We start from the raw sequence: 18083 nt of genomic DNA on the forward strand, positions 1-18083 counted from the left end.
CGTGCAAGTAATTTTGTGCGCGCGCACAAATCCCGAATTTTGGATCAGTAGCCTCTGGTAAATACGTGCATGCGCACATATCCATTTTGTACGGCGCATAGTCATTTTAAGGCTCTTCAGCGCCTTTAGAAGCAACATTCAAGCGCCTCATCGATTCAAAGGCGTTCACACGCACAAGAACTTCGTGCGCACCCACAACTGCGAGTTCTTGTTCTCCGTTTTGTGTGCACACACACCAAAGACTGTGCGCCCCCACATACCCTCAAGTGTGCGCGCACACATAATTTCTGTGCGTGTGCACAGCTATGCGGGGTGGTTTTTCCTTTGTAATTTATGCTAATTTAGGAAATCATATAAATATATTTCTTTTTCTAATTTTTAGGATGCTCCATTCTAGTTCTGATTTTCTGAGTTTTAAAAAGTTTTAGAGAGAGAAACACTTAGCTTAGTTCATTGCTTTTGTATTTCAACTTCAATTGTGGAACAATCTCAAGATTTTAGTAAAATTATTTCTCCTTACTCTTGTCATTTTAATTATTTATCTTCCTTTATTGCTTCTCAATATTGTTCATTTGTTACTGCTCTTCATTTTCCTTGAAATTAAGAAAACCATAAAAATATGTTTGTTTGAGTAGTTGATTTTAATCTCATTTTTGGATCATTTAGCATTATTAGTTGTTTGATGTCAACACTTAGCTTCGTTTCAATTTCTATGGCTCTAGAGTAATGTTAGGTTATGATACATATGATATTACATAAATCATGCGGAAACAACCATTAACCCAGGATTACATATTATTTACACATAATCATGTTAGGTTATGATACATATGACAATTACATAGATCATGCGGAAACAACCATTAACCCAGGAAACATATTATTTACACATAATCATATAGCATAATTAGATGCATACTCTTTGTTGCGTGCCTTCCCTAGCTGCGCCCGAACCGAACAAGAACAAGTCTTTTAGGACTCCAAGTGTCGTCCCTCCGTAGAAAGTCCACAGCACGTCCGGATCCGCCTTAAGATTGACCAACTAGAATCGCCCTTAAGGTACTCAGAAAATTCGGCACTTTTGAGCAAGATGTGTGTTTGATTTTCTCTCAAAAACTCACTTTTGAATACTTGAAAACTTGTGTATAAATTATGAGCCCTAGGCCTTTATTTATAGAGTTATGGAAAAGGAATCGTAATCCTAGTAGGATGCGAATTAATTGGAATTAGAATTCTACACGAATTCTACTCAATCAATTTATCCAATAGGAATAGACATTTAATCATACACTGACTCTTGCAGATTCAGGAATCTCGCATGAGCTGAAACTCACACACACACGGCAGCCACAAGGGCTGCCCATGCGCGTGCGAGCAGCAGCCCGCGCAGCACGGCCCACGCATGTGCGGCCTTGTGCGCGCTGGGCTGTGGCGTGCGTGCTTGCTGGGCGATGGCCTGGCTTCGTGCTGGGCCTTCGTCCGGCAGGCCTCGTCCGATGCTAATTCGTACGATACGCTTCCGATTAAATTTCCATTTCCGGAATCTATTTCCGATACGAACAATATTCAATATTTCCGATTCCGGAATTAATTTCCGTTTCGAACAAATATTTAATATTTCCGTTTCCGGAATTATTTTCCGATTCCGGTAATATTTCCGATTCTGACAATATTTCCGTTTCCGGCAATATTTCCGATTCTGGTAATATTTCCATTTCCAATAATATTTTCCGATACGTACCATGTTTCCGTTTCCGGCAACATCTACGACTTGGATAATATTCATATTTCCGATACGATCCATATTTCCGTTTCCGGCAATATCATCGTTTCCGGAGTATTCATTTCTTGCCTGTGACGATCTTAGCTCCCACTGAAACCAAGATCCGTCGGTTCCGAATATTCATAGATGGAGTATTTAATGCCATTAAATACTTGATCCGTTTACGTACTATTTGTGTGACCCTACGGGTTCAGTCAAGAGTAAGCTGTGGATTAATATCATTAATTCCACTTGAACTGAAGCGGCCTCTAGCTAGGCATTCAGCTCACTTGATCTCACTGAATTATTAACTTGTTAATTAATACTGAACCGCATTTATTAGACTTAACATAGAATGCATACTTGGACCAAGGGCATTATTTCCTTCAGTCTCCCACTTGTCCTTAGGGACAAGTGTGCATTTCCTAATTCCTTTGTCGCTCGATGCTTGCTCTTGAACATAAGGTAAGAGTTGTCATCCTTATTATGTCCAGAGGTGTTCCTCGGTTTCAGAGTTCAACTGATCAAATAAACAGATAATCATAGCCTATGATTCATCCGAGCACGGCCATGCATTTCACAGTTTCTAGCTCTCCGAGTGGCCTTGTACAACTTTTAAGCATCTCATCCCGATTTATGGGAGGACAATCCCAATCTTGCGATCTTGAGATTAGACTTCGTTTGATAGGTGATTACCTGAGCGTTGCCTTTATAGCCTCCTTTTACGGTGCGACGGTTGGTCAACGTCAAAGCAACCAGTTCTCAAACAAGTAATCTCAAATCACTCAGGTATTGAGGATTTAGTGTCTAATAATTTAATGAAATTTACTTATGACAGACTTTCATCTCTTACAGTAAAGTTTCATAGGTCTTGTCCGATACTAGTCTTCCCAAAGTAAGTATCTATGCAAATGATTATGACATTGCCATGTCCACATAGTTCAAGAAACAGAACTACTAGTCATCTTGCATTCTAATCGTCTAACGTTTTCTATGCGTCCAATTTTATAGAAAACTCCGACTAGGGACCATTTTCAACCTTTGACATTCAAGTTCACTTGATAGACATTTCTTAGTCACAGGACTGGTCCTGACAGTCTATCTTGAATATATCGTCAAGTTGAAGGGACTCATCATTTAATAAACCACAAATTAAATGGAAAAATGAATTCCTTTCATTTATTGTGAATGATTAACCAATAATGTTTTACAAAGATTTAAACTCTAAAACTTTAAAACATTAAACAGAGACATCAAAGCCATTCTCCAATATGCTTGATTCCCATAGCTGCAGTGTGCGAGTTGTGCTTCGCTTGCGGCAGAGGTTTGGTTAATGGATCTGATATGTTGTCATCAGTTCCAATTTTGCTTATCTCGACTTCTTTTCTTTCAACGAACTCTCGTAGAAGGTGAAATCTACGAAGTACATGCTTGACTCTCTGGTGGTGTCTAGGCTCTTTTGCCTGTGCAATAGCTCCGTTATTATCACAATACAGGGCTATTGGTCCTTTAATGGAGGGGACTACACCAAGTTCTCCTATGAACTTCCTTAGCCATATAGCTTCCTTTGCTGCTTCATGTGCAGCAATGTACTCCGCTTCAGTTGTAGAATCCGCAATGGTGCTTTGCTTAGCACTTTTCCAGCTTACTGCTCCTCCGTTGAGGCAGAAGACAAACCCAGACTGTGATCTGAAATCATCTTTGTCGGTTTGGAAACTTGCGTCCGTATAGCCTTTAACAATTAATTCATCATCTCCACCATAGACCAGGAAGTCATCTTTGTGCCTTTTCAGGTACTTCAGAATATTCTTGGCAGCAGTCCAATGCGCCTCTCCTGGGTCTGACTGGTATCTGCTCGTAGCACTGAGTGCGTACGCAACATCCGGGCGTGTACATATCATAGCATACATTATTGAACCAATCAATGATGCATATGGAATCCCATTCATTCGTCTACGCTCATCAAGTGTTTTTGGGCACTGAGTCTTGCTTAGAGTCATTCCATGAGACATGGGTAGGTAGCCTCGCTTGGAGTCCGCCATCTTGAACCTATCAAGCACCTTATTGATATAAGTGCTTTGACTAAGTCCAATCATCTTTTTAGATCTATCTCTGTAAATCTTGATGCCCAATATGTACTGTGCTTCTCCTAGATCCTTCATCGAAAAACATTTCCCAAGCCAAATCTTGACAGAGTTCAACATAGGAATGTCATTTCCGATAAGCAATATGTCGTCGACATATAATACTAGGAAAGCAATTTTGCTCCCACTGACCTTCTTGTATACACAAGATTCGTCCGCGTTCTTGATGAAACCAAAGTCACTGACCGCTTCATCAAAACGTATATTCCAGCTCCTGGATGCCTGCTTCAATCCGTAGATTGATTTCTTTAGCTTGCATACCTTTTTAGCATTCTTTGGATCCTCAAAACCTTCAGGCTGTGTCATAAACACAGTTTCTGTTAAAACGCCGTTTAAGAAAGCAGTTTTGACATCCATCTGCCATATTTCGTAATCGTAATATGCAGCGATTGCTAACATTATTCGAATAGACTTCAGCATTGCCACTGGTGAAAAGGTTTCATCGTAATCCACACCGTGGACTTGCCTGTAACCTTTTGCAACCAATCTAGCTTTGAAAACTTCAAGTTTCCCATCCTTGTCCTTTTTCAGTTTGAAAACCCATTTGCTTCCAATGGCTTGGTAGCCATCTGGCAAATCGACCAAATCCCATACTTGGTTTTCAGACATGGAGTCTAATTCAGATTGCATGGCTTCTTGCCATTGCTTGGAGCTAGGGCTCGTCATAGCTTGCTTGTAAGTCGCAGGTTCATCACTTTCAAGTAATAGAACGTCATAGCTCTCGTTCGTCAAAATACCTAAGTACCTTTCCGGTTGAGATCTATATCTTTGCGATCTACGCGGGGTAACATTTCTAGATTGACCATGATTCTCACCAGATTCTTCTAAAGATCTCTGAGTTTCATCCTGAATGTCATCTTGAGCATTCTCTAGAGTTTGTTGTTCGACTCGAATTTCTTCGAGGTCTACTTTTCTCCCACTTGTCATTTTGGAAATATGATCCTTCTCCAAAAAGACACCATCTCGAGCAACAAACACTTTGTTCTCAGATGTATTGTAGAAGTAATACCCCTTTGTTTCCTTTGGATAGCCCACAAGGATACATTTGTCAGATTTTGGATGAAGTTTGTCTGAAATTAATCGTTTGACGTATACTTCACATCCCCAAATCTTAAGAAAAGACACATTTGGAGGCTTTCCAAACCATAATTCGTATGGAGTCTTTTCGACAGCTTTAGATGGAGCTCTATTTATAGTGAGTGCAGCTGTATTTAGTGCATGTCCCCAAAATTCTAATGGAAGTTCGGCCTGACCCATCATTGACCTGACCATGTCTAGCAAGGTTCTGTTCCTCCGTTCTGACACACCGTTCCATTGTGGTGTTCCAGGAGGAGTCAATTCTGATAGAATTCCACATTCTTTCAGATGGTCATCAAATTCATAGCTCAGATATTCACCGCCTCTATCAGACCGCAGTGCCTTAATCTTCTTGCCTAATTGATTCTCTACTTCACTCTGAAATTCCTTGAATTTGTCAAAGGATTCAGACTTATGCTTCATTAGGTAGACATAACCATACCTACTGAAGTCATCAGTGAAAGTGATAAAGTAGCTGAAACCACCTCTAGCATTTGTACTCATTGGTCCACATACATCTGTATGGATTAAACCCAATAGTTCATTTGCTCTTTCTCCAACTTTAGAGAAAGGTTGCTTTGTCATTTTGCCAAGTAAACATGATTCGCATTTACCATAATCCTCTAAGTCAAATGGTTCTAGAATTCCTTCCCTTTGAAGTCTTTCTAAGCGTTTCAAGTTTATATGGCCTAATCGACAATGCCACAGATAGGTGAGATCTGAATCATCCTTTTTGGCCTTTTTGGTATTTATGTTATATACTTGTTTGTCGTGATCTAATAAATAAAGTCCATTGACTAATCTAGCAGATCCATAAAACATCTCTTTAAAATAAAACGAACAACTATTGTCTTTTATTATAAAGGAAAATCCCTTAGCATCTAAGCAAGAAACTGAAATGATGTTTTTAGTAAGACTTGGAACATGGAAACATTCTTCCAGTTCCAAAACTAGCCCGGAGGGCAACGACAAATAGTAAGTTCCTACAGCTAATGCAGCAATCCGTGCTCCATTTCCCACTCGTAGGTCGACTTCTCCCTTGCTTAACTTTCTACTTCTTCTTAGTCCCTGTGGATTGGAACATAAGTGTGAGCCACAACCAGTATCTAATACCCAAGAAGTTGAATTAGCAAGTATACAGTCTATAACGAAAATACCTGAAGATGGAACGACTGTTCCGTTCTTCTGATCTTCCTTTAGCTTTGGACATTCTCTTTTGTAATGGCCTATTCCATCACAATAAAGACAGCTTGATGTGGACTTGTCCTGCTTTGATTTAGCATTGCCCTTGGACTTTCCACCTTTCTTGAATGGTCTCTTTCTAGCCTTGAGTAAATCTTTGGCTTCACAGTCCAGTACTATTTCAGCCTTTCTGACAAGGTGAATAAATTCTGCAACTGTTTCTTCTCTTGGTTCACTTAGGTATTGTTGCTTGAAGCGACCAAACCCACTGTGTAGTGAATTGAGCAAGACAGAGACTGCCATCCTTTCGCTTATTGGTGTTCCTAGTAGACTTAGGCGATCAAAATATGAACACATAAGATCCACATGGAACCTCAGTGGGACGCCTACCCTCTGTTTAGTGCGAAGGAGCTGAACATGTGTTTCTTGGACCTCCATCCTATAACACCTGTTGGGAGAACTGACCTTTAGCCCAGACATTGATTCAATCAACTCATGGACGTTCAGGTCCCTGTCCTCCGTACTTCCACGACAGATATCCCTCAGATTCTTGATGAGCGTAAAAGGTTCATAGGCTACAAACCTTCTAGCCCAATCATCAGGGATATTGTTCAGCATGAGACTCATAACCTTTTTGAGATCCGCATCCCAGGCGTAAAATCTCTCAGGGGTCATGTCTCTGGCATAGTAGCTTGGCATGGGATGTGATAGTACATACTCAAGTCCATTGAGTTTGACTATTTCAACTAGCTTAGCTTCCCATTCAAGAAAATTTGTCAGGTTCAGCTTGACCATAAGCTCAGAACCCATGATGATGTTTTGATTGTTGTTTGCCATATTAAAACTACAATTGAAAAGAATAAACAAATAAATAACCATTCACAGTTTCTCTTAATAAACTTAAATTCTAGCATTCATGCATAATTCAATGTTTATTAAGCATTTTATTCAAGTTATGTGTTCCGGCAGGTGTGAATAAAATGATTCCAAGATCCTAAAATCATTGAAGAACTAAGCACAGTTTGTCGACTTAATCCTAGAACATCTTAGGTAAGCAAAAGCCTTTTGCTAATAGTCTAGAAACTATTCTTGGTTGATAGGTACGTCTAAGAACTTATTAGGTAAACCTATCGAATTTGCCACGACATAAAAGGACTCCTTACTTATATCGTTGAGTTTCACCAAAACTAACATGTACTCACAATTATTTGTGTACCTTGCCCCTTTAGGACCAATAAGTAACACCTCGCTGAGCGAAAAACTATTACTAGATTGATGTAAAGGATATCCAAGCAAGTGTATATTTTGGCATGGCACCTTTTAACTCAATTTTTAAGTTTGGAACTTAAGGCTCTTACTATGTTGGTTAGATTTTAAGTGAACTAAAATCCTTAATCATGCAACATAATCAAGCTTTTGATCTCATGCATTTTAAGACATATTTAAAGCAATAAATAACTTAAAACATGCATAAGATATTTGTGATCTAGTATGGCCCGACTTCATCTTGAAGCTTTGACTTCAAAGTCCGTCTTGAAAATCTCCGTGGGAGGCACCATTTTCTTCAAATAGGATAAGTTATAACTAATTACAACTATTTGATGGTACGCAGACCATATTTGAATTGAAAAACAACTTTGGTGCTTTAGACCAATTACATTCAAATTAATGGTACGCAGACCATATTTTCTATCCTATTTGGGCCATACTAGTCACTTCATAACCTGCAAAACAGTACATATACAATATATACCATTCACCCATTCATTATCATGAATGGCCCACATAGCTGGTTAGTTAAACACATTATGCATCACGTAAACATTTGCAGCAATTAATCAAGGGCACCAATAATCTACCAATTATTCAGTCCTTATTAATTCTAATCGAGTTGTTTTAACCTTAAGGATTTGTAGACCTAATCAAGAGTTTATGACTAAAAAGTGCTCCCACTCAAACCAATAAATTCATATGCTTTACTAATTTTAAACATAAAATTGTATTTCTAGTCTAACCGGAAACATACAAATTTAATTAAAATTTAAAGCTCATATAAATTTATAATTGAATCCAAAATTTAATTTAATTTCAGTCGCATTTAAATTAATTCATGATTTTAATTTTAGTAAAATAATTAGAATAAATTCCATTTATTATAATTATAATATTCAAAATTAAAATCCAAGAAATTAATTCAAATTATTAATTTTAAAATTAATTAAAATTACGTGAACTGAAATTTTCAAATTAAACATTCAAAACGATCTAATCGAAACGCAAACACCCTACGCGTTGCACGCCCATGGGCTGTACGCACACAGCCATTGCTGGCCATGTGCGCGCAGCCCATGCGCTCGTTGCATAGCTGCTGCTGTCCCATACGCAAGCCTCCGCACAGCGCCCACCGCACGCGAGCTATCGCTCGCAGCGCGCGCGCGTTACCGCGCTCGCTGGTGCGCGAGATCGCTCGCTGGTGCGCGCGAGCCATCGCTCGCTGGGGCGCTGCATCGCTCGCTGGTGCGCGTGAGCCATCGCTCGCTGGCGCGCGAGATCGCTCGCTGCGCGCGCGCGAGCCATCGCTCGCTGGTGCGCGCGAGCCATCGCTCGCTGGCGCGCGAGATCGCTCGCTGGTGCGCGCGAGTGATGCTGTGCGCAGCGCTCGTGGCACGCGAGCTTGCGCTCGCTGCGCACGAGGCTGCGCGCTGTTATGCGAGGCAGCGCGCGCTGTGGCGCAGCTCGCTTGCTGCCCACACGCGACTGCCTTGGCTCGCCCCTCGCCCATGCCCATCCGTTCATTGCTCGTGGCACACGACACAAGGCAGGGCTGCTGCCTTGCGTTCGTGCACTACGCCCTTGCTCATTGCATTCGTGCCGCACGGGCGACGAGCTCCCTTGCTCGTCGTCGCATGCCCGCATTATACAACACCCCTTAAGGGTAACACGAAGCGTCCATTGCTTCGTGCGTGCAAGTTATTTGAACGAATCGCATAAAAATTTAAAATTTATATTTAAAATTAATGACAAATTAATAAATATTATTAATTTCATAATTTTAGGGCGAAAAAATCGAAAATTTATTATCCAATTGATTTCCGATTGATATGGATTCAAGTCTAGGTCATAAAAATTTAAAATTTATCATAAATTTACAATTTTTATGGTGGTTTTTTAATCATAGGTTTCTAATTAAATTACAATTAATTATGAAAATCAAATTAATTCTAAATTATTCTAATTTTCAACAAATTAATCATAATTACAAATTAGATTGCATAATTAACAAGACTAGGCATTCAAACTTGTTAAACATATGCAGTAGGTCAATCAAAAATTCAAGATTTATCAACAGGAATCGCAAATATTTAATTTAACATCTTAAATTTACGAAATTTTGCATCCGAAAAACTAAAACCTTCGAAAAGTCATAGTTAGGCTTCGAATTTGAGAATTCTGGGTTCGGCAGAAAAATACTATTTTTGTCAAAATTTTAGAATGCCTTTTACATGCGGAATTGACACAAAAATCACTCAATTCGGATGAGTAATGAAGAAACTGCCGAAAAACTGCGTACATATAATTAAATAAACGCAATTTGCAATTAATTAACAATTACGAAAATTAATCACCCCTTTTAATTCTTGCAAATTTGTAATATTTAACCATGTTCATGCAATTTAGATTATGAAAATAATAAGGGGCTCGTGATACCACTGTTAGGTTATGATACATATGACAATTACATAGATCATGCGGAAACAACCATTAACCCAGGAAACATATTATTTACACATAATCATATAGCATAATTAGATGCATACTCTTTGTTGCGTGCCTTCCCTAGCTGCGCCCGAACCGAACAAGAACAAGTCTTTTAGGACTCCAAGTGTCGTCCCTCCGTAGAAAGTCCACAGCACGTCCGGATCCGCCTTAAGATTGACCAACTAGAATCGCCCTTAAGGTACTCAGAAAATTCGGCACTTTTGAGCAAGATGTGTGTTTGATTTTCTCTCAAAAACTCACTTTTGAATACTTGAAAACTTGTGTATAAATTATGAGCCCTAGGCCTTTATTTATAGAGTTATGGAAAAGGAATCGTAATCCTAGTAGGATGCGAATTAATTGGAATTAGAATTCTACACGAATTCTACTCAATCAATTTATCCAATAGGAATAGACATTTAATCATACACTGACTCTTGCAGATTCAGGAATCTCGCATGAGCTGAAACTCACACACACACGGCAGCCACAAGGGCTGCCCATGCGCGTGCGAGCAGCAGCCCGCGCAGCACGGCCCACGCATGTGCGGCCTTGTGCGCGCTGGGCTGTGGCGTGCGTGCTTGCTGGGCGATGGCCTGGCTTCGTGCTGGGCCTTCGTCCGGCAGGCCTCGTCCGATGCTAATTCGTACGATACGCTTCCGATTAAATTTCCATTTCCGGAATCTATTTCCGATACGAACAATATTCAATATTTCCGATTCCGGAATTAATTTCCGTTTCGAACAAATATTTAATATTTCCGTTTCCGGAATTATTTTCCGATTCCGGTAATATTTCCGATTCTGACAATATTTCCGTTTCCGGCAATATTTCCGATTCTGGTAATATTTCCATTTCCAATAATATTTTCCGATACGTACCATGTTTCCGTTTCCGGCAACATCTACGACTTGGATAATATTCATATTTCCGATACGATCCATATTTCCGTTTCCGGCAATATCATCGTTTCCGGAGTATTCATTTCTTGCCTGTGACGATCTTAGCTCCCACTGAAACCAAGATCCGTCGGTTCCGAATATTCATAGATGGAGTATTTAATGCCATTAAATACTTGATCCGTTTACGTACTATTTGTGTGACCCTACGGGTTCAGTCAAGAGTAAGCTGTGGATTAATATCATTAATTCCACTTGAACTGAAGCGGCCTCTAGCTAGGCATTCAGCTCACTTGATCTCACTGAATTATTAACTTGTTAATTAATACTGAACCGCATTTATTAGACTTAACATAGAATGCATACTTGGACCAAGGGCATTATTTCCTTCAAATCATATAGCATAATTTAGATGCATACTCTTTGTTGCGTGCCCTCCCTAGCTGCGCCCGAACCGAACAAGAACAAGTCTTTAGGACTCCAAGTGTCGTCCCTCCGTAGATAGTCCACAGCACGTCCGGATCCGCCTTAAGATTGACCAACTAGAATCGCCCTTAAGGTACTAGAATTTTCGGCACTTTTGAGCAAGATGTGTGGCTGAATTTTTCTCTCAAAAACTCACTTTGAATACTTTTTAAACTCGTTATAAATTGTGAACCCAGGCCACATATTTATAGGGGTATGGAAAGGGAATTGGAATCCTATTCAGATACAAATTAATTAAACCTAGAATTCTACAAGAACTCTAATTTAATTAATTTATCAAATAGAATTAGGAATTTAATCATTAACCGAACTCTGCACGTTTTAGGAAACGTGCACGAACACAAACACTTACACACGCACACACGGCAGCCACGATGGGCCGCCCATGCGTGCGCACGAGCAGCAGCCCACGCAGCGAGGCCTGCGCGAGCTGCAAGCCCACGCAGCTCCCGCGCGCGCTGCGCGCGCTGTGCGCGCTGCCACGGCCTGCTGGGCCTGGCCTTGCGCTGGGCCTGGCGTGGCTGTTTGTGCGGCGCGCTTGGCTTGCTGGGCGATGGCCTGGCTTCGTGCTGGGCCTCGTCCGGCAGGCCTCGTCCGATGCTTATTCGTACGATACGCTTCCGATTAAATTTCCGATTCCGGAATTCATTTCCGATACGAACAATATTTAACATTTCCGATTCCGGAATTAATTTCCGTTTCGAACAAATATTTAATATTTCCGTTTCCGGAATTATTTTCCGATTCCGGTAATATTTCCGATTCTGACAATATTTCCGTTTCCGGCAATATTTCCGATTCTGGTAATATTTCCATTTCCGATAATATTTTCCGATACGTACCATGTTTCCGTTTCCGGCAACATCTACGATTTGGATAATATTTATATTTCCGATACGATCCATATTTCCGTTTCCGGCAATATCATCGTTTCCGGAGTATTCATTTCTTGCCTGTGACGATCTCAGCTCCCACTGAAACCAAGATCCGTCGGTTCCGAATATCCATAGATAGAGTATTTAATGCCATTAAATACTTGATCCGTTTACGTACTATTTGTGTGACCCTACGGGTTCAGTCAAGAGTAAGCTGTGGATTAATATCATTAATTCCACTTGAACTGAAGCGGCCTCTAGCTAGGCATTCAGCTCACTTGATCTCACTGAATTATTAACTTGTTAATTAATACTGAACCGCATTTATTAGACTTAACATAGAATGCATACTTGGACCAAGGGCATTATTTCCTTCAAGTAATTCATTGCTAGGGGTAGGGGTGAAGTTTGGGTAGTAATTGGGATATTTAGTGAGGAATTCATGATAATGTTGTGATTAAATTGTGAATTGTGAATTGGTAATTAGGATTTTCATGTCTTGCTAGATTTGTAGTTGTAAATGCTATTTCTAGTTGGTTGATAGGAATGTCTCATGCTAGTTTCTCAAGAGATTGAGGATTAGCATAGGAATATGGGCTAAACTAATTGAAATTGTGAGTTTGTCTAGTCTTGTGGTTATGCGAAAGATCTCCATTAAGATTAGTGGACTAAGTGTATTCTATCAAAAAGGTGGTGAACACCATAGGAGAGGTTTCCCCCTTTTTATCATCTCTTTACATTGTTACATGAACCTTTCGCCTTATCCTAGTGAATCCTAATCGAATCCCCAATTCCCTAGTTATTTCCATTCTATATCTCTCGTTAATAAGTTTAAGTATTGTTAGCTTGTCACGATTCTATTTCCTTTTCATTTCTAAGCTAGCTTGAATTTTTTGAACTCAATCTCACCGTTCTCTTGGGACGACCCTTACGCTTTCCACTATAATCAATATAGTTGGTTTGTTTAGGTGGTTTTATAAATATTGTTTGATTAGGTGGTTATCGTATAATGACGAGAAAATCCCTTTATCAAAATGGCGCCGTTGCCGGGGAACGGTTGTTGATTTTTGAGTTTAGATTTATTATCGAGTCTAGGTTAACCACTTAAGTTCTTGTTTTTAGTTTTAATTGTCATCGCTAACAGTTTTCTTCGAGTTGTTGTATGCAAGATCGAGGCCGGACTCGCCATTGACCTCTCTATCCTCTTGATAACGAGTTAGAAAGGACGTTGAAGGATACGAACTCGTTCTTTTAGCAACAATAGGTTCGCAGTTTTAAGAGTGAGTCCACCCAAACAAGTTCCTTCAAGTCCTACTAGTGAAGACATGGCACAACCAGCCAAGAATTTGGGTATTCCGGGGGCCTTCAAAGCCACTAGCTGTATTGAACCTCCAATCACGAATGCCAACAATTTTGAAATCCGGCAGGAATTGATTTCTCTAGTGCAAAGCCACCCCTTTTGTGGCAAGGCTAATGAGTCACTCCATGAGCATCTTAAGCAATTCGAACATTATTGCGACACGATCAAGCATAACGGTGTCACTTTGGAATATGTTCGCCTTAAGTTGTTCCGGTTTTCATTACTTGGGAGGGCGAGTGATTGGATTGAAAAGGAGGTCAAGCCAAACTCCCTCAAGACATGGAACAAAGTCACAAGTGCTTTTCTAAGAAAGTTTTACTCCCATGGAAAAACCGACGAATATAGAAAGAAAATCCAATCATTTGAACAAAAGAGAGATGAATCATTGTTCGAGGCATGGGACCGATTTAAAGAGAATAGAAGGGAGTGCCCACAGCATGGGATCTAAAAGTGGCTCCTCTTACAAACCTACTACTTGGGACTTAGCCCGGCTTCCAAGAAAAGTCTTGATGTGGGAGCGGGGGGTCCAATCATGAATAGGACGAAGGACCAAATAGAGGAGATCATGGAGGATGTCGTGCAAAACTATCAAGCATAGCACGTAAGAACAATGAACTACACCAACGAAGGTAGGGGCCGCAATGAAGATGGTAAAGGGTCGGCTTACACTCTAGAACAAGCCAACATAATCGAACAACTTATCTCAAGACTTGAGAAGCTTGTGAAAGGCCCGTCCCAACCACCATCTCCATCGACGATTCCTCCTCCGTCGGACACCCTTCTAACCAAAGTGAAGGGCAAGGTAAGTGCCTACAACAAAATGCCTCCATATGCAACATATTGTGATGTTTGTGGTGGTCATGATAACTTCCCTAATATGTTCCCTTTATTGCATAATGTGTTTTATGTTGCGTATGCCTCCTCTTATGAGAATGATTTTGATATTGAGTATGCCAATTCCTTGAATGTGACAACTAGATATGATGGACCCCTAAATGCTAGGTATGATGCTCAACAAAGTCCTAGAAGTACCCCTAATAATGCCAATGCTTATCAAGGATAAACCTACCAAGGCCAAGGTGGTGGTTTTGATTAACAAACTCGGGGTAACTATAGGGGGCAAGTCTATCAAGGCGAAGCTTCCTATGGCCAACCCTATGGTTATGGTAATTAACCTCACTATAACCAAGGAGGTTATATTCCAACTCTAGTGGGGGTTATCAAGGGAATCCGGGACAAGGTTATGGCAACCAATTACCTCCTCCCGGATTGAATGGACCTAAATTTTTTGGCAATCATGTTCCTCCTACTTCATCCAGATTTAACAATGCGCCTCCACCACTCCCCTCTCCCAAGTCTAATCTTGAAGCTCTTATGGAGTCTTTTGTGGGGGCGCAAGAACAGAAGAATGTGGAATTTGAGGATGGATTTAAGCAATCCAATACTCACTTAAAATTATTGATACCAACTTGCCCAACTGGCTAACACCATTAAAGAGAGTCAAGTTCATACGAGTATCCCACCTCAAGGTCAAGCCCCACCAAAGCAAATGTATGCTATTGTGACTAGGAGTGGGAAGATTTTAAACAATGGTGTTAAGTCAAGCGATGTCTTAAAGTATAAGGGGGAGAACCAAAGGAGGTTGAGTCAAAGGATGATGATGTTGTAGAAGTCGAGTCCCCCAATAATAATGTGATTGATGTTTTGAAGCTAATGGAGGCTACTCTTTTACCTCTCCCCATTCCTAAACTCCCCTTTCCTCAAAGATTTACAAGACACAAGTTGGATGTTCTATTTTCAAAATTCCTTGATGTGCTTAGCAAATTGTATGTCTCATTGTCCTTCACCGAGGCACTTAAGAAAATGCCAAATTATTCTAGATTCATGAGAGAGATATTAAGTGGCAAGAGAGAATGTGGGCCCAAGGATACCGTGAAGCTCACAGAGAATTGTAGCACCCTTATCCAAAATCCACTTCCCCCCAAAACTCAAAGATCCCGGGAGTTTTTCTATCCCGTGTTGCATTCAAACTTTGACATTTGATAATGCTTTGTGTGATTTGGGGGCAAGTGTGAGCATCATGTGTGAGGGGTCGAAAAAACAAGACGGGGCACCTCTAAAAGAGTATATGGCACGCACGAAATTTTTCCCTCTAGATGTGGCAAGCAATATTAAGTAAAACATGGACTAACTGTGGGCATTAGCCTCTTTTTTACTAGTCTGTAGGAGTCGCCATTCAGTTTTCAACAACATTGAGGAAAACCGACAAAACCCGGTTGTCGTGATATGCATGGAGCTAGTGCAAACATATTTGTCTCACAACGGCCATAGGTTCCCTTGTGATCCCTGATGTGAAGATCGCTCAACGTACATCCGGCTGAGTAGAGACTGAGAGTTCGGGGGACGTTTACTAATACGGGGAGTGCCCAACATTATCCCACGCGGCGGTCCTTACTAGTTCAATGAGACGATGAAAGGGACATGCATTATGCTACATTACTAATATGAGTTGATTTTAATGCACAGATATTAACTAAAGAGTCGTCAAAATGGTGATTTAGATTGATTTAAGGGGCCTAGCAATATCAGATTTGTCGAGAGATTATCTTATTAGGCGTGATTAATAAAACAGATTATACGAACAAATTTATATGGTGGTAAAAGCGATAAAAAGTAGATTTCAGGTTACAGTATAGCGTAGGCTATACTGCGGTTCTCAGGAACACTAACCACTTGACTTTGCTTGCTTTCCTTTTAGTTTTCGAACCTCCTGGTAACTGTCTGACTGCGGGGCGGGATTCTTCCAGGGTTTTGAGTGTTTAGGCTAGGTATTGGGACAGGGCTTCAACAGTACTTGGACTTAGCTGGAAAATCGTACGGGCAGAGTCTGCTTAACAGTGTGTTAATGCGGCAGACTATTGAAAATGCGGGACAGAGATAGAATGGTTAAGCTTCAGTCAATACTCAAGCTTAGGGTTTCTGAGGGGAATTATGTGTATGTTTCGGGGTTTCAGAGGCCTCTATTTATAGTGTAACAGGCCAAAATAAGATAAGATCGAAGAAATGAGAGTTTTCTGAAAAGCACATAGCAACGCTGTAAATTTCTAGCGCTTTTATCAGGAGTGCTGGAAATTTTCAGCGCTTTACAGCGCAACGCCAAATTTGTATTTTACAGTTGGATTAAAACTTTATTTTTGCGTGAATAGGTGAGAACCAAATTGCTGGGCCAGAAAATTATGGCGCTTGTGTTGGTGCGTTGAAATATTTGTGGCGCGTGCCTGCCTAGCGCTGGAATTTTGCAGCCCTAGTGTTTAACTTCCACTTTTCCAGATTTATTCGATTTTATCCAAATCTCACTCACATTTTAAATTATTAGTTGGTATGAAACTCTTTATTCTTTATCCAATGATTAATTGTAGTGCAACGTAATCACTTGAATATTTATCTTATACGGTTACTATTCTGTGCAACAGTTAAGCATAATAGTTACTATAAATAGCAGTTTCTAAAAATGGAAATATGGTTTTCGGGATTGTCAGTCAGTCATAGGTTGTTCGTCGCATATTAGGAAAGCTTAGTCAAGTAGTGTTTGGTTTCATCATCCAACACACCGCTTCGGGCCTAGGGACAAATGTAGGCGTCTACAGTTAGCCCCCACTTTGATTGAGTCTGGGCAAGACAACGATCAAAGTATTGGTAGACGGAATGTGTCTGGAATTCAGTCTAGTTAGGATCGAATTTATGCGAGGGTCTCACGATCCCCCGAGTGATACCATTTGACTTAAGGGTCATCACTAGAAATGCCAATAGTTCCCTCACGAGTCATTGGGATTTTACTGACTTGAACTGACTTCTCTCAGAGTCATTGAAGACGTTTAGATGGTGAAATGGAGTTATTTTTTTGAAAACAGATATTTAACTTGGTTTCTTTTGAGGACGGCATTGGACACGGAATGACAATGGAATATGGGATACGAAATACAAAATGGGATGACGAAATACGAAATACAGAATGCAAAATACGGAATACTGGATACAAAATATGAATATGGAATACAGAATACGGAATACAAAATATAGAATACAGAATACAGAATACGAAATACTGGCATTTTTATTAAGGAGGAACAGACAAACCTAGAAACAGAATACAAAATACAAAATACTGGCATTTTTATTAACAAAATACAAAATACTGGCATTGTTATTAACGAGGAACGAACAAACCTCGAAATGGAATACGGAATACAAAATACTGGCATTTTTATTAACAAGGAGCGGACAAACCTCAAAACGGAATACGGAATACTGGCTTTTTTATTAATGAGGAACGGACAAACCACAAAACAGAATACAGAATATTTCAAAACTGGGCTTTTAGGATTTTTTGGAAAATTCAGTAAGTTTAAGAAGTGGATTTTTGGAGAACCGTTTTACCTTAATGAGTTACCATTATTTCCCGGAATATCGTTTCCTGTGTGCGGGCTAATGAAATAAGTTACTCCCTCCGTATTTATTTAAGAGATACACTTGGTCGGG

At 40.2% G+C, this 18083-nt stretch overlaps 1 non-coding gene across 1 annotated transcript; it reads right to left on the reverse strand.

The window, feature by feature from the left end:
- Window positions 1-13882: 13882 nt before the first annotated feature.
- Window positions 13883-13988, reverse strand: LOC130460439 (small nucleolar RNA R71). Its single transcript, XR_008920309.1, has one exon. It is a non-coding gene; the product is annotated as a small nucleolar RNA R71 (small nucleolar RNA).
- Window positions 13989-18083: the final 4095 nt, after the last annotated feature.

Source organism: Spinacia oleracea, chromosome 4 (genome assembly GCF_020520425.1).
Source record: "Spinacia oleracea cultivar Varoflay chromosome 4, BTI_SOV_V1, whole genome shotgun sequence".
NCBI classification, from domain to species: domain Eukaryota; kingdom Viridiplantae; phylum Streptophyta; class Magnoliopsida; order Caryophyllales; family Amaranthaceae; genus Spinacia; species Spinacia oleracea.